Source organism: Rana temporaria, chromosome 1, assembly GCF_905171775.1.
Source record: "Rana temporaria chromosome 1, aRanTem1.1, whole genome shotgun sequence".
Taxonomy (NCBI): Eukaryota; Metazoa; Chordata; class Amphibia; order Anura; family Ranidae; genus Rana; species Rana temporaria.
Window position 1 is genome coordinate 202,802,958 of NC_053489.1, and position 27,665 is coordinate 202,830,622.

General features: G+C 42.2%; 1 protein-coding gene and 1 long non-coding RNA gene across 2 annotated transcripts in view; one reads left to right on the forward strand and one right to left on the reverse strand.

Annotated features, from left to right (window-relative positions):
- Positions 1-27,665, forward strand: part of FBRSL1 (fibrosin like 1) — a 694,818-nt gene that overhangs the window by 79,133 nt on the left and 588,020 nt on the right. The gene's annotated exons all lie outside the window — the stretch shown is intronic.
- Positions 17-27,536, reverse strand: LOC120935712. Its single transcript, XR_005748511.1, has 3 exons — positions 27,401-27,536; positions 25,766-25,927; positions 17-744 (listed from the first exon to the last, which is right to left on the reverse strand). It is a non-coding gene; the product is annotated as an uncharacterized LOC120935712 (long non-coding RNA).

Genomic DNA, 27,665 nt, shown 5'->3' on the forward strand with positions numbered 1-27,665 from the left:
AGCTTTTTTCGTTTTAACTCGCTGGGTGAACAAAAAAAGCTGACAAATGTATGGGCTGTTTTACTCCTTGGCCTAGTCGGTAACTGTAAATTAACCTCTAAAACGGATTACTGATAATTTTGGGCATTGGACTATTCTTGCTGAAAGGTCATGCCCCTGTCCAGAGGTGTCAGCTCTGAAAAATGCCAATCCAGTGTGCGGTTTAGCATTACTGTATTGAGATAATAAAGGAGTCCAATCCAAAGCAAGTGGTAAATGACAGTAGCTATTCCTATTGTCCAGAGTTTCTTTAGACTGCAAGTATGTGTCCATTGAAAAAAAGATATGGCAATGGACAAATGATTTACACAGGCATGGTTGTTATGTATGCAGACACTGGTACATTGATTTATTCAACAAGCTATTAGCTGTTGTGAGGTTCAGCTTAATCACAGGCGACCTTGGAGAAACAGAGATCCTTACATAGAAGAGACTGGTATGAGCTGGTACATGATTAGCAAAGTTAGTGAATAGATGACAGAAACCTCGCTCTCTAGGTTGTAGTCCATTCCCGGTCAGCCTATGTAATAATTTAGCACACGGTCACTTACAATCTCTTTATGCAGTCTGTAATACTGTACTTATAGGATAACTGTACCTTTAAAACAACAACAAAAAAGGAAAAGCATCTCGGGCACAAGCGCTGTTCTCGGCTATTATTCTCTAGGGCTGTGCAGGGTTCATTCATGTCCTTTCAACAGGCAGCTGGAGCAGAAGAGGAGAGCGAGGATTAGAAATTCTGCAAGAGAGCAGCAGGCCGCAAGCGCTGCACACTATGTGGTCTGTATCTGAAGCATAATACAAGCCCAGGGTGATTAAGAAAATCTATTTAAAGAAAAATAGTGGATGACCTTTTTCTGAAAATGCTAGTTAAATAGTTGTCTTTTCAGTCAATAGTAACAGACAGCAGCAAAAAATATTGCCATTCATGGGCAGCTTCTCCCCCACCTTGACTCATCGACCTTGAACAATCTTTCAGCTTAGGTCACAGAGTCTGATCTGCATACTAGGTACAGGTCAGTGACGCCAAAATTATTTAAAACATTGGTTGCACAGTCAAAAAAACAAAAACGAGCACTTTAGAAAATAAAAAAAACAACCTTTACAACCCCTTTAAGCAATGACACAAAAAAATAAATAAAAGCCAGAAATCTTCTTATCAATACATGTATCATGTAAAGTAGAAGTGTTGTCTACTTTAAAGGATACATGTATTGATAAGAAGATTTCAGGCTTGTATTTATTTTTGTGTCATTGCTTAAAGGGGTTGTAAAGGTTTTTTTTTTTTTTTTTCGAAGTAGGTTCCTTTAAGCGAGTGCATTGTTGGTTCACTTACCCTTTCCTTCCATTTCCCTTCTAAATGTTTTTTTCTTTCTCTGAATTTCTCACTTCCCGTTTCTCCTCAGTAAGCTTGCCCCCATCATCCATTGGGGTTAGACAGCCAAAACAGCTTACTAAGGAGGAACAGGAAGTGAGAAATTCAGACAAAGAAAAAAAAAGAAAGAAGGGAAATCGAAGGAAAAGGAACAGGAAGTGAGAAATTTAGACAAAGAAAAAAAAAAAGAAGAAAGAAGGGAAATCGAAGGAAAAGGTGAACCAACAATGCACTAGCTTAAAGGAACCTATTTAGAAAATAAAAAAACAAACCTTTACAACCCCTTTAAAGTCATCCTTCTTTGAAAAATGTGGTGGTTCTGCCAATACCTTTAGGCGTTGTTTACATTTGTGGCTTAGGGCAGTAAAAAAGCTTTAGAGGCAGCCATACAGGGGGTAGAAACATGCCATGGCCACGATTCTGTCCCATGTTACACTGGATGGGCAGTACTGCTCGCAAAACATGATCCATTTAAGTAACATAGGGCAGTGGTGTGGGCTTTAAGGGGTTAAATCAGGTGGTGGGGAGGTGACATAACACCTTACCATCCGTTAAATGCCCTCTAAAAAGCAATTTACTGTCTTTTTTGGAGGGCATCATCACCTGTGTAAACAAGTTCTAATGCCGCGTACACACGATCGGTCAATTCGATGAGAACGGTCTGATGGACCAAACCAATCGTGTGGGCCCAATCGGTTATTTATCCATCGGTTAAAAAATGTGAAACTTGTTTTAAAATTAACCGATGGATACCTAACCGATAGAAAAAAAACGATCGTTTGTAGGCACGGTTAAAAATCCACGCATGCTCAGAATCAAGTCGACACATGCTTGGAAGCATTGAACTTCGTTTTTTTCAGCACGTCGTTGTGTTTTACATCACCGCGTTCTGACACGATCGTTTTTTTAACTGATGGTGTGTAGGCGCGACTGACCATCAGTCAGCTTCATCAGTTAACTGATGGAAAAATCCATCAGACCGTTTTCATCGGATTGACCGATCGTGTGTACAGGGCATTACTGAGCCTGCAGAAGGGGTTATCCATAAAGCCTAGTACACACAGTCAGACGGCATTGGCCAGTTCAGTAGAAATTCGGCCTGTGTCTGCTTCAGTTGGTCCGACGGTCGGCTTCTGTCGAAGGGGCATGTCTGAAAAAGGTCTGCTGATCGGCTCCCGATCAGCACTCTCAGCCAATGGCATGTTCTGGTTGGGGAACGACAACACAATAGCACAGCAGGGGAGATTGCTGTACCAATGTTGAATAGTTAGTAGAGCGGCAAGTTTTTTTTTTCCCATTCAGCCCTGCTTGGTTGAAGGAAAGAAAACCACTAGTGTGCACGAGGCTTAAGGCCATCTATAATATAATTACTCACACTCATAATCCACACTCTTGCCCTGATTATAAATTCGGGGTGAAGTTCTAACACCTGGACCTGATCGGCATACTTGTTCCAGGTTAGCACCTGAAATATGGAAGTCATTGGAACATCTTGACAGTGAGCGTTTCCAAAAAGACATTGCAGCCTCCATATTTTCATACTATTGCTTATGTCTTTCTGAAATGCTAGTTGCTTGGGTTTTATGCTAACCCACCGATTTTAGTCATTTCAGAGTTAGAACAGATCAGAAAAGTTGAATAAAATTCAGAGGCCCTTATTTGTATATTGGTTGCATGTCAGTGAATTAAAATGTTGAAGCAAGAGTGACAAGCAGGCACATTTTTAGTAGGAGACAGGCCGCAGTTACGGCAAGATTTCCTGGACAGGAGTTCAGTGATTTTCTATTTAATATCCAATTACTAGTCACCAACTATGCGCAGCTGATGAAACGCAATTATGCGTTCTGCTTCTCGTACGTTTTTAAATGTACAGCAAGGGTGTCGAACTCAATTTTACTATGGGCCACATCGGCACTTTGGTTGGCATCAAAGGGCCAGTTGTATCTGTAAGACTAGATGACTAGCACCCCACATCCACCTCCTTACATCAGATATCAAGAGATCTCCACCCGCTCTTACATCACAGTGTGCCCCCCTTAAAGTGGAGTTCCACCCTAAAAATTTACTTTCTATTAACAGCTTGCCTTTAATGTAAAAAAAATAAAAATTAGTTTTACAAACTTCTATCTGGCTGTTACTAGGCATATTTCGTAATCTGCCCAGTTCCTGGTCCTAGGTGGTTCAACTACCTGTCCTAAGACCCCATTGCCTCCTGGGAAATTATCATTTCCCAGGAGTCTCTGGACATTACTGTGCCTAAAAATCACCCAGCATGCACTTCTCCCTGAAAACCAGTAAGAAAAAGGAACTGAGCTTCACATGCCCACACATATGGATACGGCCACAACATGAGCTGGAGGATATAAGTGTTTGCAATGATTTCTGGAACGATCGGGGAGCTATTAATATGTTTTAGGGACTATTTAATGTGATTAATTTTAGCTTGCAAAAAAAAATAAAAAATTATGCCCGGAACCCCGCTTTAACTTGTGCTGCTGCTGGAAAACAGAAAGTGCACTGTTAGGAGGAGGACCCTAGGAGGGCTGGAGTCTCCTGAATGCTGAAGCCAGGCCAAAGACAAGCGGGTACTGCAGCTGCATGGAGTAGTGGAGTTCTGTCCTCCTCTCTGCTGTCAACTGCTAATATAAGGTTGAGACGGGAATGAGGAGGGTGCCTATGAAATGGCCTATGTTTGACACGTGTTGTACAGTGTTCTAAATACAGTCTACACAGCTTATTTAGCTGGACCGAAGTATGCCCCATGCAATCATTGTTCGTAATGAGGTTTACAGTTCACCCAAAATACCCCTTGCACCTTCCAGTAATGTCAATGAACTAACTGGGAGAGTTTAAAGTAAAGGTTGTTTCTAGTTTTCAGTAACCCTCCCACAGAAATGACATACATCTTCTGATTTCATCTCATCTTATGACCACTTACAGCAAGTGAACGGGAAATGCTTTGTGTACGGAATTAGACATGGTAATACTCAGAAATGAAACCACCACGCAGGAAGATAAACATCTTCAATATGAAATTACAAATTGGTTTCCCCTGTAGAACGTATTGATCACACTTCACACACTAAAAAATAATGAACTGAAGCTTTCAATAAACGTGACATTATCCAAACATCTTGAATCCAGTCACTGACTGCCATCATTTACTTGCAACAGATGTTGCAGCTAAGCAGAGATGTCGTGTAGGCACCGTGATCGTTTTATTAATCAAACTTGGTCAAAGTTTTTACATACACTTAAATACTAAGCCTGCCCGGAATCTGTTTGTCTTTTAAATGCGGTTAGGTGGTTCTGTTATGTCTGTACATGATTTTCAAGTGAAATGTTCTGATTAAATGCCTTACCTTGGGCATCTGTTCACTATGGAATGTTCCCCTAGATACCACATTTCATTTGGTTTAGAAATCCCACATGACTACAAGCACAATTTTAACATATCCCCCCGGGGTTAATTGACTTTTCAAGAATGCACCCAAAGACAATAAGATATTGAATATTATACACAACATGGATTTTTTATTTATTTTTTGCAGTCTTGCTTTACAATACAAGTTGCAAACCTTAGTTAAAAAATATATAATATATTCTTTATTTTCTATCCAGTTAGAAGTCACCCTGTATCCATTTGCTTACAGAGAGTCTCGTAAAATATGATTTGGGTTTTGCTACAAATTGAGGTTCAGCACATGTGTTTTTTATTGTTGCTTATGTTAAAGTGAACTTGACAGTCTTTCATTTATTTTTAAACTAAAGGCAGACTTGGCGTTTTACGTGTTTTTTAGCCAAAAACCCACTTCTAATTTTCTAACAGATTCGTTTTAGGAGTATACCAAAGTGTCTGGTTTCGAGAAAAGATAAAATGGCTGGTGGAGCCATTGTCTAGACCAGGGGTCTCCAAAACCGCGGCCCAGGGGCCAGATGTGGCTCTTTGCTAGCCTTTATCTGGCCCTTGAGGCACTATTCCTCCCACTCACACCAACAATGGGGCACTATATCTGCCACCATTACCATGATGGGATACTTCTCCTCCTATTGACCAACAACCCTAGGGCCATATTTATTTTCACTAATGCTGGGCCCATGACATCTGTTGCCCTTACTGGCCACAATCCGACCTGCCTAAAGTCTGAAAGACAATAAACTGGCCCTTTGTTTGAAACCCCTGGTCTAGACCAATGTTTCTCAACTTTTTTTCAGTCAAGGCACCCTTTAAAATTAAAGACAATCTCAAGGTACTTTAAAATTATGGACAGTCTCAAGGCACTCTGTTCTAAAATTTTAAAAACTATTCTAATGCCCCGTACACACGATCGGAATTTCCGATGGAAAAAGTCAGACAGACTTTTTCCATCGGAAATTCCGACCGTGTGTATGCCCCATCTGATTATTTCCATCAGAAATTCTGATGAATTCCATCGGAGTTTAGATGGAGAACATGTTCTCTTTTACTCCGATGAAATTCCGGTGTGATTTTGGTCAGACAAAGGTCCGACCGTGTGTACGGGGCTTAATAGTTTTATATAATGCAACAATGACATAGGACACCCAATGTTATTGTTCCACAGCAAATACACTTTTGCACACTGGTACTGACTAGTATTCTAATACTTCTCTTCTCCCTCAATTTCTCTTCATCAGTCAGCTAATGCGACCTCAGTGCTGAGGGAGAAAGGCAGAGAAGGGTCAAACAAGATTGCTGTGGAGGCGCCACATATCCTCCTCATCAACTGAAGATGTCATTGGTTGTTAGGATGCCAATGTCTAGAAAGTCGTAATGGTGCATAATGAAAACCCTAGGCTTGATCCACCTGCTGTACAATTGTTAATACATTTTTAGGCATTTTTGAAAAAAAAAGAAAAAAGCATGTTAAATGGACTGTAGTGCAAACCTGCACAATGCAAAAAGCCCTAAAAATGCATAGGTGTGAATTTAGCCTTAGAGAGTTTTAAAACAATCCACCCATGACCTCTCTAGCTGTTTGTACTGTGAAATACTTAAATTTTAAAGCTCCTGGACAAAACCCTAATACCTTGTACACACGATCGGAATTTCCGATGAAAAAATTCTGTCTGACTTTTTTTCGTCGGATATTCCGACCGTGTGTGGGCCCCATCTGACTTTTTTCCGTCGGATGAAAAAAAATCCTATTGGAAATTCCGATCGTCTGTGTGGAACTCCGACGGAGAAAAAAACACGCATGCTTGGAAGCATTGAACTTCATTTTTCTTGGCTCGTCGTCGTGTTTTATGTCATGCGTTTTGGACGGTCGGAATTTGGTCTGACGGTGTGTATGCAAGACGGCTTGAACCCATCGGAAATGTTTTTATTTTTGCTATAAAATAACTGCAAGCATTTTCGTCCTGTGGACATGGTCGTTTTAGATGGACGTCTCATTTTGGACTTTAAAGCGCACCTGAGCTTTGACTTTGAGCATTAAAAGTATTTACACATTCTTAAGCAGTAAAAAGGCTTCAAGGCAAACTCTCACTGACCCTGCTGGTGACATGTACTGGAAAGTAGTAGCAAGGCAAATATCAGGGCTTTTTTAACATGTTAATACTTTATTGCACATAGTCTAGGCACAGGTTCAGTTTAAGTAAGTGACAAATAAAATTAAAGCTCAACTCCAGGAAACATTTTTTGAAAAAAAGCAGATTGTTGTAAGAATTTCTGCCAGTATTATAGTTTGCACCATCCCTGTAATTGACACATTTGCTGGACAGCTTGGCCTGCAACCTGGTAAAAGTGGGGAAACAAAGGACTTTATTTATTTTTGATTACAGTTGCAAGAATACATATTTTTTTTACAATACTGGGCCATTGACTTTATTTCACTAGATCAGTGATCTCCAAACGGAAGCTCGGAGCTGGCTGTGGTCCTTTGCTTGCTTTTATCTGACCCTTGGGGCATTATACCCCCTACTGTTAGCAACAGTGTGGCACAGTTCCTACCACCGACACCTAAAATGGGGCACCATTCCTTCCACCGATACCAACGATGGGGTACTAATCCTTCTATTGGTACCAATGATGGGGCACTATTCCTCCCACTGATACCAACGATGGGGTACTAATCCTTCTATTGGTACCAATGATGGGGCACTATTCCTCCCACTGATACCAATGATGGGGCAGGGTTCCTCCCAGTAACCCAAATGATGGGACACTATTGCTTCCATTGATGGGCTAGTATTCCTCACACTGACACCAATGATTGAACACCATTTCTCCCATTGAAACGAATGAAGGGGCACAATTCCTCTGACTGACATCAATGATGGGGCACCATTTCTCTTACGGATACCAATAATGTAGAACTATTCCTCCAACTGACACCAATAATGGGGCACAATTCCTCCCATTGATACGAGTGATGGGGCACAATTCCTCTCACTGACAATGATGTAGGCAACCATTTCTCTTACAGATACCAATAATGGAGAACTATTCCTCCAACTGACACCAATGATGGGGCACTATTGCTCCCACTGATCCCAATGATGGGACAGTATTCCTCCAACTGACACCAATGACGGGGCACTATTGCTCCCACTGATCCCAATGATGGGACAGTATTCCTCCAACTGACACCAATGACGGGGCACTATTCCTCCCACTGATCCCAATGATGGGACAGTATTACTCCTACTGACACCAATGACGGGACAGCATTGCTCCCACTGACACTGCTGATAACAATGATGGGGCACCTATCTTCCCACTGATACCAGGACATTTTGTAAAGCGCTGCGTAAACTGTTGGCACTATATAAATCCTGTATAATAATAATAATAATAATAATCTTTGGCTATACATAAATTCTAACTTGTACATAGCAGTGATTGTATTGATGCCCCATTAGATTTACCCCAAAAGGCCTGATACTTGTTTAATAGAGAAAAAAAACGGTTGGTCTTTTGAATATGTCTACCAATTGTTGTAAAAAACGACTGCTTGAATCACTTGGGCGGCCATAATGAGACTGTTGTAGCAGGTAGCTAGGTTTACAGATCTACTTCCATCTACATATTTGGGAAGCAAGCACTTGGAGACTGCCGATATTATGTCTCTATTTACATTCCGGGAACAAAAAAAAAAAACAATCCAACGACTGTGAGATGAAGTTCTGATTATAAAGCATGAGCTTGGCTTTCAGCACTATCTTCTGAAAGATTCAAACAACTTTCTGACTTTAGAGGGAATTGTTATTCTTGTGAGAGCACAAGGAATTTAACAGGCAAAATCTCATTTTAACGTCTATTGAGACACCGAGAATAAATCACAATAGTTTTCCTCTGGATGTAGTTATGGTTTCATTTTAATGGAAGCGGCTGTGTGATTGAGAGATGAGGCAAACATAATCGAATATGGGATGAGAAACACTTGTCTCGGTAGATCGTTACTGCCTGCAGTGCCATAGACCCCCAGACCTTGTTTGATTGTTTGCATTATTATACGAAGGAGAGCCTTTTCTGTATACCTATTGCTTGTTTATATTGTCCTCTTCTGTGTTCTGCATTTCTTTACAGACATATTGTTTGCTCATTGAAAAATCCATATATGTACATAAATTGTATGGGGAAGGTGGTCATAGGTTTGCGTCACATGCCATTCTTTTGCATCTCTTAAGGAGAGTGATGAAGAATTTAAAGTGATTGTAAACGATCACCTTGTAAAACAACCAATTCAGTTTAAAATAGAAATTATGAAAGGCAAAACATTTTTGTATAGATATAAAAAAAAAAAAAAAAAAAAATATAAATCCCTTTTTATAAGTGATCACATTCCCTCTGTTCTCAGCTGCATAAGAGCTGAAGGGAGGGGTGGCGGAAGAGGAGAAGCAGCAGCACACTGAGCTTTCCAGTGAGTGGCTTTGCAGCAGGGGGCATGTCAGGACAAGTCTGATCATTGGAGGAGAGCACACAGAGTTCCCAGCATAGCTAGAGAACTGGCCATGGTGTTTTCTCCTGCTCAGTCTGGTCAGTTTTTAACCAGTTAACAACCGCCCTATAGACGATATACATCTACAAGGCGATTGCTTAACTCCAGAATCGCGCTCCCGCGCGCCCTCTGGGGCGCGCACACGGGAATGTCCGTGACCATCGGGTCCTCCGGACCCGGCGGATCACGGTAAATCGCCGCTGATAGCGGCGGTTTACCACGTGATCGCTCCGTCCAATGACGGAGCGATCACTTGTAAACAAACCGGCGTCATGTGATGACGCCAGTTCCTCCCTCCCCTCTCTGTACCAAACGGTACAGTGTGAGAGGAGAGGGGAGGGAGCGGATGCAGCTGCTGTGGGCTGGGTCTGTGACAAATGCAGTCACAGATCCAGCCATCCATCCCTGCCCCAACTCTGCAATACCCCACAATACTCTGCAATACCCCACAATACTCTGCAATACCCCACAATACTCTGCAACGTCGCCTATGGGGATTTTTAAGTAGCGAAGTTTGGTGCCATTCCACAAGCGTGTGCAATTTTGAAGGGTGACATGTTGGGTATCTATTTACTCGGCATAACTTCATCTTTCACATTTATGCAAAAGAATGAAAAAAAAAATACAAAAATATGCTAAATTTTAGAACAGAAACAAAGAAAAATTCATTTTTTTTTTTACAGAATTTTCAGTCTTTTTTCTCTTATAGCGCAAAAAATAAAAAACCCAACGGTGATTAAATACCATTAAAAGAAAGCTCTATGTGTGTGAAAAAAAGGACAAAAATTTCATTTGGGTACAATGTTGTATGACTGAGTAATTGTCATTCAAATTGTGAGAGCACCGAAAGCTGAAAATTGGTCTGGTTATTAAGTGGGTTTACGTGCCCAGTGGTCAAGTGGTTAATAGGAAAGCAGAGGGACTGGCAGGGACACCAGGGATTTCACATAAAGAAAGCAATACAAAGAGGACAGGATACTTTCTCATACAAGTACATGGTACAACAGGCACAAATTAAGTGCTGGGGTAACAAACACTTTAAAGCGGAGTTCCTCCTCTGGCTCCGGGGCACCAGAAGAAAGTCCACCTCTCCCCCTCCCTCCCTGCAATCTTCGGGGAAAACGTCACAGGTCCCAGAAGATTGCCTGGCCAACCACAATGTTCCTTGCGCATGCACAGTGTGGGTGCTCGGCTGTGAAGGCACAGCTGGGCGCTCACAATTAGACTGCCGGTGCCGTGAAGAGGAGGGGGAGAGGAGTGGGGCTTCATGCGCCCGCATCGCTGGACTGTGGGACAGGCAAGTTTTTTTTATTATTATGTCAGCAGCTACACTTTTTGTAGCTGCTGACTTTTAAATGAGTGGAACTCCCTCATTACAGGGGAGGTTTTCCAACATGTTTTCTAAGGTGTTGATTCCTTTACAAAGGTGCCAAATTTTTAGGCCCTAATCATATGGCCTGTATTTTATGCCACAGAATTAAACTTCTGGGTGGTAGCCATCTCATTGATAGCAAAGTGCAGTGTAAGTTTATTGGCAGGAATATTTTTAAGGTCGTCTTGTCAGTCACCTAAAAACACTGAGTTTGGTGGACTTTTTCCCTTACCTTCAATGCATCCCAGGGTTAAAACTAGGGTTGTCCCGATACTAGTATCGGTACTTGTACTCGGGCAAATGCTCCCGATGCTTCTATTTCCCTTATATTTCCCTTTGTCTTAATATCTCACTTCCTGATCCCTCCTCAGTAAGCTGTTCTAGGTGACTAACCCCCAGCCAGAATGGCTCAGATGATGGTGGAAAGCTTACTGAGGAGAAACAGGAAGTGAGAAATTCAGACAAAGAAAAAAAGACTTTTAGAAGGGAAATTGAAGGAAAAGGTAAGTGAACCAACAATGCACTAGCTTAAAGGAACCTATTTAGAAAATAAAAAAACAAACCTTTACAACCCCTTTAAGTAGTTTTGGGTAGCATTTGTATTCTCTAGTTAGGGAACCTAAATAAAGGCATTGTTAGGGCACTCATATACCTACCTGTATATGCATCACATTAGCGCGTTTTGTGCTTGAAATGCTGAACAATCAGTATTGTCAATTCCGTTTTATGTGGGTGCTTCTGTTGCATGAGATTTAGACATTATTTTGCCCCCCTCCCCTTCTTTAAGGCCTGGCATAAGTAAGGTAACTGACAATTGCTTTAACAGATCTGGAAGATTGAATTTGAGGTTATTTTAAACTCACATTTACTTAGCAGTACATGTCTTGTAATCTTCCCATTACTGCCTCATGGATAAAGTTATTACTTGTTAATGAGTAGAATATTGGACAAAATGTTCCAGTCTGCCGGATCCCTTGTAGTGCTTACCCAGTCTCTCAAGGTCTTCCTATAACAATAATCTGTGCACCATACTCTGAGAAATGTGGTTTAACCAAAGTGCTTTGTATAACGGTCTTCCTCTGTATATGGCCGGGGGGTATGGCCCAAGTATGGGTATGCTTCAAGATTTAGTATCTTAAAGCGGGGGTTCACCCGATTAATAAAAAAAAATTTCTTCTAGCATAACATGAGGCATAGTAGCGCGAGCTACAGTATGCCTGTCTTTATTTGTTTAGTCCGGTACTCACTGTGTAATCGTAGAGACACGATTCCGACCCCCCCTCGGGGAATGGGCGTTCCTATGGAGAGGCAGCATGATTGACGGCCCGCTCTGGCAAGTCACGCTTCTCCGGAAATACCCAAAATAGGACTTGGCGCTTCACGGCGCCTGCGCATAGTCTGTGCGCAGGCGCCGTATAGCGCCGTGAAGAGCCGAGACCTGTTCCGGCTGTCTTCGGGGAGCGTGACGTGCCAGAGCCGGCCGTCAATCACCTTCCCTCTCCATAGGAACGCCCATTCCCCGCGGGGAGTCGGAATCTTGTGTCTACGATTACACTGTGAGTACGGGGATAAAAAAATAAAGACAGGCATACTGTCTACTATGCCTCATTTTATGCTAAAAACATGTTAATAAGGGTGAACCACCGCTTTAAGGAAGGATAACATAGAAAATATCAGATAAACAAGATGTACTGTATTTGCAGGCTGTCCTTTACACATTGTCTGCACAGATCCAGGTCACAGCGATTTCAGCTGGTTCTCACTAATTTTCCAGTATTTAAAAGATGGATGGCTCAAACAGCTGTATGGTGTGTGATAAGGGGGGGCATTGTGTGACAAAACCTGGCTGATTATTTGCTTTGTTGAAAAGCCGTTTCCTCTTCACTTTGCGTTATATGTAGGTATTAGTTTTCCACAGGGATTCTAGGTAATTATACCCACATGTTAAATCCTTTTATTTTAGAGAACTTGACAAAATACACTTTGGTACATAAAATATTTTAGAGCTTTATATTTAAATTCTTGTAACAGGAAATGGCAAATCCTCTGATCACAAACATGTGTTTTCTATGCGAGTAAGTCAAAAACTGAGCATGTGATTAAAAAGAGACCTAAGCACAGGTTACCTTCTGCAAACTCCAGCTGCCAAAATAATCACTAGTTCTAGAGATATAGCCTCCTCATAATGATTATATGCAAGCCGTAACGTGTTCTGTTGAAGCTTAACTCCAATGAATGGTTACAGGAGAAGTATGGGATTTTTTTATTTAATCATACTTACCTAGGTTACCAATGCTGCATCTGTCCCCCCCCCCCCCCCCCCAGCTCCAACACTGAGAACCAAGGGATCGCTCGGTTCTCCCAGCTCCATGAGCAGAGATCGCTCGGTTCTCACAGCTCCATGAGCAGAGAGCTGGTGGAGGTCAGTCACTGGCTCTCTTCTCTGCCTCCCCCCACTCTCACTGAAGCACTGGGCTGTGGAGTGGGCGGCTCAGGCTCTCAGTGGCTCGCTGAGAGGCTGAGCTGCGTGCCGGTCCAGGCAAGTGGGTGGATAAAGGTCACGTTCTTTCCTGATCCTGGACCTGATGTCAGCCTGCAGTCTTCTGAAAACGGGTCACAGGAGTGCAAAACTAATTGCACTCCTGTGATCCACAGAATTACAACCAAACAAGCTTTGGCTGCTTTTTTCCTTTAAATTCATATGTTGGGAGCAATTTTACCTGCCAGTGGATTTGTGGTTCTGTCTAGCCAGTCCTGAGATGTACAGAATCAAACGTTGATTGCTGGGCTGAAATCAGAGACTGCCATTTACTTTGAAGAGTGACAAGTGCGAAAGGGATAGACCAGTCATCAGCATTTGCTGAGGATGGCAAGATTAACCTGACAATGCACTGAAAATCCTGTTGAGCAGCCTTGCACATTTACCCAAGGGTGCCTTCTTTTAAAGTATTAGCTACTTACACTTGATAACCAGTGTCCGTTAAAGCGGTGTTCCGCTCCGGAAAAGGAAAAATTAAAAGCCAGCAGCTACACATACTGTAACTGCTGGCTTTTAATAATAGGACACTTACCTGTCCTGGATTCCAGCACTTGCAGCTGATGTTTTCATCAGCTGTCGGGTGCTGCCACCACCATTGCAGGTAAGGAAACACGGCAGTGTAGCCTTTCGGCTTCACGCCGGGAACCCTACTGTGCATGCACGAGGCCCTGCTCCTCTCTCCTATTTGCCCGGCTGGGGGAGGAGGAGGGAGCCCCGTGGTGACGTCATGGGCCGCAGCCCGGACTCCCAGAAGTGGGAAAAGGATACCTGTCAAAGACAAGTATCCTGGCCCCCCTCCCCCCAAAAGGTGCCAATTGTGGCACCGTTGGGGGGGAAGCAGATAAGTGGAAGTTCCACTTTTGGGTGGAACTCCGCTTTAAAGTGACTGTTGAAAGAAGAACACCAAGGGCTCAAATGCAGGAAAACAATGCTTGTTGCAATTTTCCTTAATTTTCTGTCCTTTAGATACAACAGGAAGGGAGAGAAAAACTCTCCAAAGTGAGGGAATTGCCCTCTTAGGCAGAAGCCACTGGAGCAGGTATCCTCTTGGTAAGATTTCCCCGCTACAGGATTTTCCCTTAACTCTCAATTCCAATGAAAACCGGACAAAACGTAAATCTACTTAACAAGGTCACAGACAGCATTAAAAACCATATGGCGGTCCTACCCCCTACCACTCATCCAATAGGGAAACAAAAATGTTGCCGGTACTAACACCTAAATAATAGTTGATTTGCTGCCTTTGAGCTCCACTCACTGAAGAATCTTCAGCATCCAACATTTCTGGGCTTGTTGGGCGTCTTTGCCATTCCACTGCACTGTGGTTCCAACCATTGGTTGATACATGGCAGCTGGTGATAGAACCACAATGCACAGCAGGAGAATGCATCCTGAAGTGTCAGCGGTTAGGGTCTCTTTGGCTGGTGTAGCTCTGCAGGTGAGCAAACTTAAGGCATTGTTTTTTAGGTCACCTTGAGACCCTAACAGATTTTCAGATCTGTTTTGGATGTGGGGAACTTTGTATTAACTATGGTGCAGCATGTTCTTTCATTATCTTAGTGACTTGAATACATGATTTTAAATTCCATGCATAGTTTTTAGGACAGGACATTTTATATGTCTACTTCAAAAAAAAAAAATGAGAGGTTATAAGAAATTTCAGGTCAGAAGAGAGATGCTTTTATAACTTGTGGATGTATAATGCATTGTAAACCTGTACAAATGGCATTGCTAACGGTTCCCCTGGCATCGGTAGTAATCTCGCTGCTCTTCTAGGCTAGAGGCTTGCATCCCTTATCATGCATCTCATTTTACAGCCTCTGATCACTTAGCATTCGTGCAGAATTGTAAGGCCTCATTTCCACTGGCGTTTTTACAGCCACGTTTCTGAGCGTTTTTTACAGCTTAAAAACGCCTGTCCATGTTATTCTATGGCTTCATTCCCACATAGGCGTTTTTGAGCTGCAAGTGGCATAGACGTTTTTGAGCTGTAAAAAAAACGCGGGACCAGGGCGTCCTGAAGCTCCTAAAACACAGCTGTAAAAACGCTCGACGCTAAAAAACGCGCATAAACGCGCATAAACGCGCAAAAACGCGCAAAAACGCGCAAAAACGCGCATGCAAAAACGCGGTAAATTTCGCGTTTTTAACGCGAATTTTTCCAGGAATACAGAGCTGTTTTACAGCTCACTTTTAGGCCTCATTTCCACTGGCGTTTTTACAGCCACTGTTGTTAGGCTTTTTTACAGCTTAAAAACGCCTGTCCATGTTTATTTTGTAAAAAAAAAAAAAAAAAAAAAAATTTTTTTTTTTTGTGAGCTGCAGCTTTAAAAATGCCGCGGTCGCGTTTTTGAGCGTTTTTGCGCGTTTTTGCGCGTTTTTGCGCGTTTTTGCGCGTTTTTTAACGTCTGGCGTTTTTACAGCTCTACTCTGGAGCTTCAGAACGCCCTGGTCCCGCGTTTTTTTTACAGCTCAAAAACGTCTATGCCACTTGCAGCTCAAAAACGCCTATGTGGGAATGAAGCCATAGAATAACATGGACAGGCGTTTTTAAGCTGTAAAAAACGCTCAGAAACGTGGCTGTAAAAACGCCAGTGGAAATGAGGCCTTAAAACGCCAGTGGAAATGAGGCCTAATGCATAATGAACATGACTGTGGAAAGCCATTGGATTCAGAATATAACCCCAGATGTACTTTTTAGGCCTCATTTCCACTGGCGTTTTTACAGCCACTGTTGTTAGGCTTTTTTACAGCTTAAAAACGCCTGTCCATGTTTATTTTGTAAAAAAAAAAAAAAAAAAAAAAAATTTTTTTTTTTGTGAGCTGCAGCTTTAAAAGTGCCGCGGTCGCGTTTTTGCGCGTTTTTGCGCGTTTTTGCGCGTTTTTGCGCGTTTTTTAACGTCTGGCGTTTTTACAGCTCTACTCTGGAGCTTCAGAACGCCCTGGTCCCGCGTTTTTTTTACAGCTCAAAAACGTCTATGCCACTTGCAGCTCAAAAACGCCTATGTGGGAATGAAGCCATAGAATAACATGGACAGGCGTTTTTAAGCTGTAAAAAACGCTCAGAAACGTGGCTGTAAAAACGCCAGTGGAAATGAGGCCTTATTGTGAAACACAGGATTGATTTGGCAAGGGAAAATGTACATTTGATTTGTGCAATCAATGTCTAATGGAACGATATTGTTTCCGTGCGTTCTTTGCAGATTGTTTTGTTTTATTTATATATTCCAATTACAATTTTAAATTTACCAGATATAAATTATATCAATGCTATGCAGAAAATCAATTGCATTCATCTTTAAGTCCTTTTCATAAATTACTTTGCTGCCACTAACCAGACTGGCTAAGTAATCCATGAAACTTTCTGAAGCTGGGGACATGTGGAGTGGATTATATCAATGAAAAAATTGTTAGGCACTCAGATTAAAGTGATTGTAAACAATTATTTAAAATAAAAAATGATGTTATACTTGCATGGTCTGTTCAGTGGTATTGCACAGAGCATCCCTTTACCTCATCTTCTGAATTCCCTTGCCAGTGCTGTCTGCTCCTGTTTCCTATGGATGTCCTCATATATAGATAGCCATGTGCTTAGGCTTTAGAACCACTTTAATGAGTAAATTAAAAAAGCCGGAGGGTCAGCATAACAGCCAGACAACAAGACAATGTTGGCCTTATATATCAAATTTACATAAAATTAAAGTGGTTGTTGTAAACCCTTACATATATCAAGTAAAGTGACTGGCCTCAGGTGATACACAGGGATTAAAGAAATCCCCCTGTTCAAAGTCTAGAATTTATAAAGCTTGTCTGAGCTTTCAGAAAACGGGGCAGAGAACTGAAATTACACACTCTCTGCAGTGCTCAGTGATGAGCCGATTGGAGGGAAGGGACACAGCCCCTATACACAGCTCACAGGAACAAATCTGAGGCTGTCAATCTGCTAGAGGTCCCGTCACCATTTTTCTCTTGGTGTCAGGAAAACTTGTCAGTTTGTCATGCTGATAGCAGAGGAACAAAGCAGCAGACAGAAATCAGACTTAAAGCGGTGGTTCCCCTAAAAATAAAATTTTAACATTGCTTTTCCCAAATTAATTACGATTAGAATCGGCCGGTTTTATTAAAAAAAAAAAAGGTCCGTACATACCGTTTGTTATATTCGTTCCCACCGCCACTTCCGGGTACGATGCTGGCGGTGGGCGTTCCTAATTGATGGACAGGCATCCGACCGACGCATACATCGCGTCACGAGATGCCGAAAGAAGCCGAACGTCGGTGCGCATGCGCCGTATAGAGCCGCAAACCATGTTTGGGCAAGCTGATTGAACCCAAGTTAATCGATTTGGTTCTACCCAAGTTGACCAGCCTGTTGGATTTTTCATGTGATTATTGCCAGCAGCAGAGAGCTGAGCGATCAACAGTTGTGTTTTTGCTGGGTTCTTGGGCTAAGAGCTGACGGGGACAGCTGCAGCTTCAGACCGTAGGCTGCAATATGGAGACAAATAGTTTTTTTTTTTTTTACAGGGCCCAGACTTTCTTTTTTTACAAAACAGTGAATGTGAGGCCCCGTACACACGACCGAGTTTCTCGGCAGAATTCAGCCAGAAACTCGGTCGGAGCTGGATTCTGCCGAGAAACTCGGTCGTGTGTACACTTTTCAGCATGTTCTCTATTTCCTCGTTGTTCAATGAGGAAAGTCGGCCCGCCGAGATCCTCGGCGGCTTCAACACTGAACTCGACGAGGGCCTGACAGTCGCTGCAGGTGTTTTAAATCACATGCCAGGAACATCACTGCATTATAAATATGTGACTAGTCTTATTTCCACTTTCCTGTTACTGTACAGTACTTTCCTGTAGGGCTCACATAGACTTGTGTTATGTTATTTTACTGCTTTTGGGGGCACAGTAGTATAAAGAGATAACCCTGTGGGACTTAGTTTGGGCTTATAGTCTCTCCTTATATATATAAAAATGCATACCAGCTCTGTGCAGGAGATTTGCACAGAGCAGCCCTGATCCTCCTCTTCTCGGGTCCCTCTTCAGCTCTCCTGGTCCCTCCCTTCTGTTGAGTGCCCCCATAGCAAGCAGCTTGCTATGGGGGCATCCAAGCCAAGTCACAGCTCCTTGTGTCCATTCAGAAATGGAGCCGTGGCCCGTCCCCACCCCCTTTCTCTCCTGATTGGCTAACTAACTAACTAACAGCAGCGGGAGCCAATGGCGCCGCTGCTGTGTCTCAGCCAATCAGGAGGGAGGCAGACAAGACATTCGTGGACATCTCTGGACAAAGATGGGGCTCGGGTAAGTAAGTATTAGGGGCACCGCTGAACACAGAAGGCTTTTTATCTTAATGCATTAGGATAAATAACCTTCTGACTTTACAACCCCTTTAAAGCCTATCTGCAGATAAATGGAGTCTTTGGCCTTTACATTGCTTAGGCCTCATGCACACTGGATGTTTTTTACTTCAGGTGTTTTCTTCTGCAGCCAGTAAACTCCCCAGCATGTTATCCTATGTGTCCATGTATGTATTATATATATATATATATATATATATATATATATATATATATATATATACATATACTGTTATCAGCATTTTCTGGCAGAAAAATAAATCCAGAACTAGTGGGTTTTAAGAGGAGTTTTTCAGCTGTAAAAATGCTAACTTTGATAAAAGATTAAAAAGACTGCTATGCAGCGTTTATCAGAGTTTTTAAACCATAAGCTTTTGTGGAAGTGTAGTTTTGCTATTTAAAAAAAAAATTATAATAAAAAATGCTACTGCAAAAACGCTGCAAAACTCTTCCTACAGCTACTGGTGTTTTTTTTTTATAACTGCCAGTGTGCATGAAGCCTTGTTACACAGGCACTGAAGAGCAGTGTGGAATGGTCATATTCCTTAAGTGTCCAACTGAGCTTCTGTCCATCAGTGTTCTCCTTGAGGTCTCCTACAGTTTGGTTTTTATTTAATAATTTTAAAATACCCCTTAGAGCCCTTTCACACAGGCAACATCCTTTACAAGCAGCAGGGGATCCGTGAACAGATCCGCTGCCGAGTCAGAGCAGAAGGAAACGGATCACGTTTTTCCATTCTGCAAACAGACCAATATTAGGTCTGTAGGCATGTCAATTTACCACCGTTTACCTAAGGTTCATGGTATCTCGGTAAAAAAAAAAAAAAAGACAACATTTTTAAGGGGGCCTAGATGTACATGGTGGTAAGCAAATGTAAAAACACGTCTGTTTACATTCCTCTGCCCATAGAATAACCTTACACTTCTGTCTGGCAAATCTGCCTGAAAAACTGACAGGTCGATCTGATCAGAACACTCGTAGGAAAGAGCCCTTAGGTTAAAACAATATGTGCACTTATCTTATGTATCTGTGACTTATATTAATTGATCCATTAGGCGCAGGCGACATGGATCCAACAGATGATGCTTGGCAGGTTCTCATTTAGGCTCCATTCACACTTGTGCAACTTGCCATGCAACTTTGGACATCAGTTGCATGACAAGTCGTTCCCCATGATTTCCAAAAACCATTCATATATGCGAGACGAAGAGTGTTTTCACACTGAAAGCGCTCGGGCATCGGCGGTAAAGCGCTGCTATTTTTAGCAGCGCTGTACCGTCGTTTTTGAAGTGCTTTTCGGCCACTAAGGGGCACTTTTAACCCCCACTAGTGGCCGAAAAATGGTTAATAGTGCCCGCAAAGTGGCACTGCCGATTGATATCAATGGGCAGGGGCGTTTTAGGAGCAGTGTATTCACCGCTGCAAAGAAGCTGCTGGCAGGACTTTTTTGTATGCCTTTCTAGCGCAGCGCCCTAGTGTGAAAGCACTATAGAGCTACTGCAGTGTTCATGGCTGTTCCCAAATGCAGTATAGTGCAAGTGGATAGGATGCAATTTAAAAAAAAGAAGATGCTATCTCACCTGGGTAAAATAATAACTATATACACAAAAACTACAAAAATATGCTATAACAGTTTAAATAATGAATGTTGACATACATTAAAAATGGTGTCTGAAAGTAGTTGTGAATTGTGAGCTGTGGTTAAAATGTGGTCTTTCCTTGATGTACAGGCAGCTGTGTTGAGCCATAAAAAACAGCTTGTTGTAAGAAGAGTAAAATCTAGAGCAGATCATTTCTGAGATTAGCCACTTCCTTTTTTTCCCCCTTTTCACATCTCCTCGTTACATTCTTTCAGAGCATATGGAAGTAAATAATGAGATCAGCCTATATTACAATATATTTTAGATGAAATAATGATGTTTAAAACTCTCAAACTGTAATATTGCATATTTAGATTGGCGAATAGAATATATATATATATATATATATATATATATATATATATATATATATATATATATATATATATATATATATATATATATATATATATATATATATATCAGTAAATTGAGACGGATTGTGTTAAATAAAGCTTCACAATACAGCTTATCAGCTCTCAGCCTTAATTTTTCTGGCAGCTTTATGGCGGTCACAGTTGCAATCCAGGTCAGGAGGCACTGCTTCTCCCTGACAGAAACGCTACGGATTCTCATTCACCAGTGAAAGAGTGACACTTTACACAGATCACTTTGAGTTGACTGGGTGAGCAACTTGCTGCCCTGCATAACAATCATGTTGCTGGCATGTTGTCACCAGTGACCCTGGCCTCAAACTGATAAAGGGTAGTTGTTAACCCATGCACCAAGCCCCCTAATCTACATGCAGGGCGCCAGACGCATGGATTACAATGAGGGGGGGGGGTTGAAGCACGTGATTAGAGCCAGAGGTTCTAATAGGTTACAAAAAAGGGTGGGCTCAGGGCAAAGAGCAATGTGCCTGAAGCCCACCCAGTTGTGCGACAATAGCAAATAATATTTGCTATTGTCACATTGATTCATCTCCCGGTCAATCAGGAAGGGGGTCCTAAAACCCATTTGCCAGAATGGCCAAAAGGAGAAGCGATTATATTGGGCCACGACAAGGAGAGAGGAGGAGGGAGGAGATATGGAGGCCACCAGAGGAGATACAGGGGACGAAGAGCCACCGCTGTCCTTGGGTAAGTATAAGGCACATCAAATCGGCCAACGTTGTGCTGGTGACCCAACCCGAATGAGCCACGGAAGTGTGTGTGATGTGTGCGGTGGACACAAGTGGGGGAAGCTGTGGGTGCATTGTGTGCCACCATATACCACCGGTTGCCACTGGACACCTCCAACCCACCAGACATCTAAAAACATTACATTTTTGTTTTAAACTTGTGTAACTCCACTTTTGAGAAAAAAGCATTCCAATCTGGGTGATCTATGTACATTACAAGGATTTTAACAAACTTTGTTGCAGATTCCTTCCTTTTGGTATTCTGAAAAAAATGCCTGTGTGTTTGTCTGTGTCCAAGTGAATCTAATGGGAGTGGTTTCATAATTACCAATCAACTGTGCATCTGCAGGTCTCTAATGAGGAAAACTGCAGGGCCTGCATCCCTTTAGACGTGTTCCTATTGGGAGTATCTCTACCTGAAATCTGACTTGTATTTTAGTGGGGACTTCAAGCAGGAAATTATGATTCTGGGGATGTTCTGTACACATTCTGTATACAGAACACCTCCACTTAGCCATATTGCTTTGCATTTTCAGAAAATGACAGCGCTGCAAAGGAAAGGTCATTTTTAATAACATTCAATTACATTATGACTTGTGTTGCAACTGTATATGCTATATTATTATTTTTAGTTGACAATTTTTTCCCCCCACAAAAGTGGCTTTACCCTTTAAAGTAGTAATAGTGACAGGTAGGCCTAAGGACATGTTTTGGCGACTGGCAGAGCTTAGACTACATTAGTCCCCTACCTGCTGCTTACAAGATTTATTGAGCCCCACAAGCACTTGGCTGTAATGCTGAGCACATAGTAAAGCATCTGAATAGGACTGCATCCTATTTCAATACTTTGCACTATGCTATGTGAAATCAACAAACTCAGCCCAGTGCAAGTGGTGCTGGCTTTAAATCAGACCCATTCTTAAAGTGGAGTTCCACCCATAAATATAACTTTACATCAGTAGTTTTAAAAAAATGTCATTAGTCCTTTACGAATTTTTTTTTTTTTTTTAGATGCCTTCAAAGTGTTGTTGCTAGGCAGAATAGTTAATCTTCCCACTTCCTGCACCTAGGTGCTTAATGCACTGCACAGACTCCTGGGAATGTAGTGGGTGTAACTTTCCAGGAGTCTGTGCACTCCCCAGTCTCAAAGAATCATGTGACTTGGACAGCACAGGTGCTGAAACCTGATCTGACACTGCTTGTGCAGCACTGAGCATGTGCGAGATCTGGAAGGCTAAATTCCAGGAAGTCATACAGTCTGGCTTCATGATGCCCACACTTAAGATGGCCCCAGTCAATTTCTATTTTATAAAGTGTCTAAATGCTGTAACAACCTAACAAAACGGACCTTAGTTTACAGACTAACTTTACTAGAATACATTAAGCTTGTGTATTTATATTTAAAAAGTGAAATTGTGGCCGGAACTCCGCTTTAAGATGTACAGTTTTCTTGTGTAGCAGAGAATGATTGGCATGTATCTGAGAAGAGCGACCAGTAAGAACAATATACCTCCAGCATATAATTCCAGTTTAGAAGCATTTTCTCTTGTGACAGAACCTTCTGCTCATTGAGGTGCCTTATGAGAATTTGACATCGGAGGCATATCCTGCCCACACCTGCTTCTAATTATTACATTAGATTGATGGCTTCATTGGGATGAGGGTGTCTAGGAAGAGCTGCCTGGTGACATTTTGAACCTCCACTAATATGGCAGCTGCCTCATACCTACTGTGGAATGAATAGAAATGGATCTAACCAAAAGAACTGATGCAGAATACCTGCTGTAAAAGCTTTATCATTGGCAACTGGATTACCTCACCTTGTTGAAGAATAAGTTGGCCTGTAGAATTTAATTCGAACATTAGGACGAGAAAGTACTTAAATCACTCATCTGACCATTCAATGGTGCCTTCATAAACTTGACTAACTTTGAACGACTTTTCGTTTGAGTACCAAGTTAATATCACGATATTGGTGTGCGTGGAAGTGCATGTGCGTAGGACTAGGAGTCAATTCAACAATTAGAAATTCACTCGTCCTTGTTAGATTCAATAATAATAAAAATAAAAAAAAACCTCAATCCTTGGCTTTCAATTTTTTTTTCCCGCTCTCATTGAACCCGATGTTCAAGTCATCTTTTACTCTAAAGCCTCGTACACACGACCGGTTTTCCCGGCAGGAAAACTGCCGGGAGAGCATTTGGCCGGGAATCCCGGCCTTGTGTGTGTGCTCCCTAGGAGTTTTCCCATCAGGAAAACAGCCGGGAATCCCGACGAGAAAATGGAGAACCCTGCTCTCTATTTTCTCATAAGGGTTTCCTGGCAGTGTTTCCTGCCGAGAAAACCGGTCGTCTGTATGGGTGAAAAACCATGCATGCTCGATAACACTTTGACGCATGTGCAGTGGCATACAAGGTTAGTGTGGGGTGTAGCAAGATAACGGCGATGGCATTGAATGTGACGAGACACCGGCTTGTCGTAGTCAATGACGTCACCGCGTTCTTGCCATTCAAAAGAACGGCAGGATTTTGTGTGGCCAGTGTGTATACACAGCTTTTCAAGTCAAGCCTGCCAGGAATCCCAAAGTCCGTCCCCCCCCCCCCCGACGGGATTCCGGCCGTGTGTTCAGGGATTTAGATAATCGAGGGACCGTTCTGAAAGCAACAATTTTTGAAAAAAATCCACAGATGTAAGTCCAGCTTAAAAAGGTTTGTAAATCAGTTCTGTCAAAAATTGTAGCAAACCTCTGGGTTGCCGATTTAATTACTTCGCGCCTATAGGATGTCCTTGGGATTCAGTGGGTTATACTGGAATAGTGGGTGCACCCACAGGCATCATCCCGGAATGGATTTTTTCAGCCGGTGATTCCCTTCTAGGAAAAGTGATAAGAGTGGCTAAATAGCCACTTGTTCATGTCTGCGGGTGGCAGAAGGGGACCCCACCCCCCTCTTGCCACCGCCACCTTTCCCAGGCTCTAACGTCTGATCACAGTGCCTGAGAGCGACGTGGCCAGTGGTGATGGCAGAGAGAGTAGCTGATGTTGTTCCTCTCTCTCTGTGACCCTGGAAACCAGGAATGATAAGTAATGTCTTCACTTCTGGTTCCACCTCTTTGTTTACCTGGCCATTAGCGGCCAGGAAAGAAGTCAATCAGGCCAATCTGTGTCTGATTGGCTGCATGGGAGGCCAGAGGTGAGATTTGGGGTCGAATAGACCACAGATCTCTCCATTAAGGATGAGCTCCGGCGTGTTCGCATAGAACACGTGCAGAGCCCGCCAGGAAGTCGGCACCCGCGCTGCGCTAATCACAGCCAGGCAGACATTTCCCGATCTCTGCAGCCGAGCATCGGACAATGTCTGCCTGGCTGTGATTAGCGCAGCGCGGGTGCCGACTTCCTGGCGGGCTCTGCACGTGTTCTATGCGAACACGCCGGAGCTCATCCTTAGTCTCCATAAAGAGGACCTGTCACGCCCCATGCTGTCACAAGGGATGTTGTTCATCCCTTGTGATAGAAATAAAGGTAAAATAAAAAAAGTGTATAAAATAATAATTTTTTTTTTTTTTTTTTATTAAAGCGCTTACATTCAAATGCGATCACATATGTTACTCCTGCACGCATATGTAGACAATGATCGCACCACACGTCAGTATGGTCACGAACATCAGAGCAAAATCAATATTTCTAGCACCAGACCTCTTGTGCCGCTCTAAACTGGTAACCTGTAAAGGCATTTTTTTTTTTTATTCATTAAAGTGTATTCTTTAAAAAAAAAAAAGGCAGAGCGAAACTTTTCTTTTTGCAATAGGCTCTGAAGCTGCTACCTACCATAAGGTTGAAGAATTGATCAAAATGTCTTTTTTATATTGAATGTGAATGAGCTCTGAGGCCCAGTTCTCACCAGTCACCATTATACTGTGGGCACACTACTGTAACACCAAGTAATGCACATTTGTGCGATGTGGTGCCATTCTTTGTGTATTGCAGCATGTCGCACCTTGCCCACAGACATTGCAGCACACCATGATGAGCGGTAACACGATGCTGTGCAATAATACAGTGTGAACAGGCCCTAAATGAAATTAATTAGGAGAGAAATAGAAAATGCTAGTAGTCTGGCTGTTAGGCTGACCCTCTGACTTTGGTAATTTTAGTCAATGACTCAGTACAGAGCAAGTGAAATCAGTTTGATCTCCTAACTTGTTCCAGGTCAATGACTCGAAATACTGAAAACAGAGTCAGCCAACTAGCATATCAGAATGATACAAGGAATGGCAGCTCCCATATTTCTCTCATAAAAGGTTTCTTTTAAAAGGAGAACCTGAAACAATACACAGAGTATAAAAATAAGGTGAGAGCGATTTACCTTTTTGTCCTTTGTTGTTTTGGATGCACCATTTGAAAGAACCATCCTTTGGGCCTGTAGCAGGAAGTGAAGCCTGTCTCGGTGTCCTGCTCCTCCATAAGGTGCCAGCAATAAATCTTCCCCCATTCACTTCCTTTGATTAAAGGAAGTTGTATTCAGCTGCTGTGAAGGAGCTCACAGTCAGAAATGTCATATCATGTAAGTTTACTGGAAAATTCCCTGAGCCCTGGTTCACACTGGGTACGATTTGAAACGATTTGAGATGCGATTTGACATGTCAAATCGCATCTCAAATCGGCGGCAATGGCACTGTCCTAATCAGTGCGACACCGCATCTGCGATTTCAAAAAGTAGTTCCTGTACTACTTTTTGCGATTTCGGGCCGCGATTTACATTAAATTGCGGCCGAAATCGCGGCCGCGAAATCGCGGTAAAATCGCGCATTTTACCGCGATTTTGAATTTGCAGCAGTGTGAACCTAGGCTAAGTGTTTAAAAATTACCTTGCTTTTCCTGCAAAACGTTACATTTTTTCCCCCTCTTTTTTTTATTGGTTATGCCATTTCTCCAGATACCAGGCCATTTGTATGTGCTGGAGACTTTTGTGACCTGTACAGTTTGTCTAATGCCACGTACAGACGGTCGTTTTTTGTGATGAAAAAAAACGTTGTTTTTCAAAACGTCATTTAAAATTACAGTGTGTGGGGAAAACGTCGTTTTAGGTCTTCTGAAAAACGACAAAAAAATAATTCGAACATGCTTGAATTTTTTGTGTCGTTTTTTGTGTCAATTTAAATGATAGTTTGTGGGCAAAACAACGTTTTTAAACCCGCGCATGCTCAGAAGCAAGTTATGAAGTGAGCTTGAATGGAACAGAGTGCCGTCGTACGTGCTGAACGTAACTGCGCTTTGCTAGAACATTTTGAAAAAAACGATGGTGTGAAAATGAAGTTTGAAAAACGTTGTTTTGTTTCATGATTTAAAACGTTGTTTTATGTCATCACAAAAAACGACCGTCTGTATGCGGCATAAGGCCTTGTCCACATAGGCTTTCACTAGTTCAAAGATAATTAGGCTATGTTCAGATGTTTCAGCTTCTGTCCAGTTTGCACAGCTATTTAAACCACTAAATGGCATTTATTTGCCATTACTGCCCAGTGTCTAAAAGTCGTGCTTTCCTAGGGGGAGCCTGGAGTTCAGTTTTAAAAACATAAATCAAATTGCAACAAACTGACGCCGGCTTACTATGGTACGCTTTTGTATATGTTAGCCAGCATGTCACATTTCATTGCAAACAAGATCTCAGACTGTAAAAGATCTCGCACTTACTGGACACAAGAGACAAGCTGGCGTTGAGGCCTACATGCAATGCTTTCCCCTGTGCATGGTAGATGTGGCACCATGGGTATCTGATGTGGAATAAATGTGGTTATCGTGGTGGTTGTCCATTAAATCAAGTGTTCATTGACAGTCGGTTAACATTTGCGGTACACTGCCATATTTAATGTGTGGCAAGAAATGAGATGCATAGGAAAATGTTTTTAAATAACTTATGCTATCAGCACAGCACTTAGAAATGTATCCTGCTCAAAAGAGAATACAGCAGAAGGATCCAATTTAATTATTTAAAATGTACCTGTAGAAAAAGCTGAGTGAAAGTGCCCATTCATTTCCTATGGGTCCTCAACCAGCATCCACACACCAAGACAGTGTATTTGATACGCCTGCACAGAAGTGCGACTCTGCCTTAAGCGGCGTTGGCTTACTAAAACTCAAGAGTGCAGCTCTACATGGAAACCAATCAGCTTCCAGGTTTTATTGTTAAAGCTTAATTGAACAAGATGAAGTTAGAAGCTAATTGGCTACCATGCACAGCTGCACCAGACTTTGTACTCTCCAGT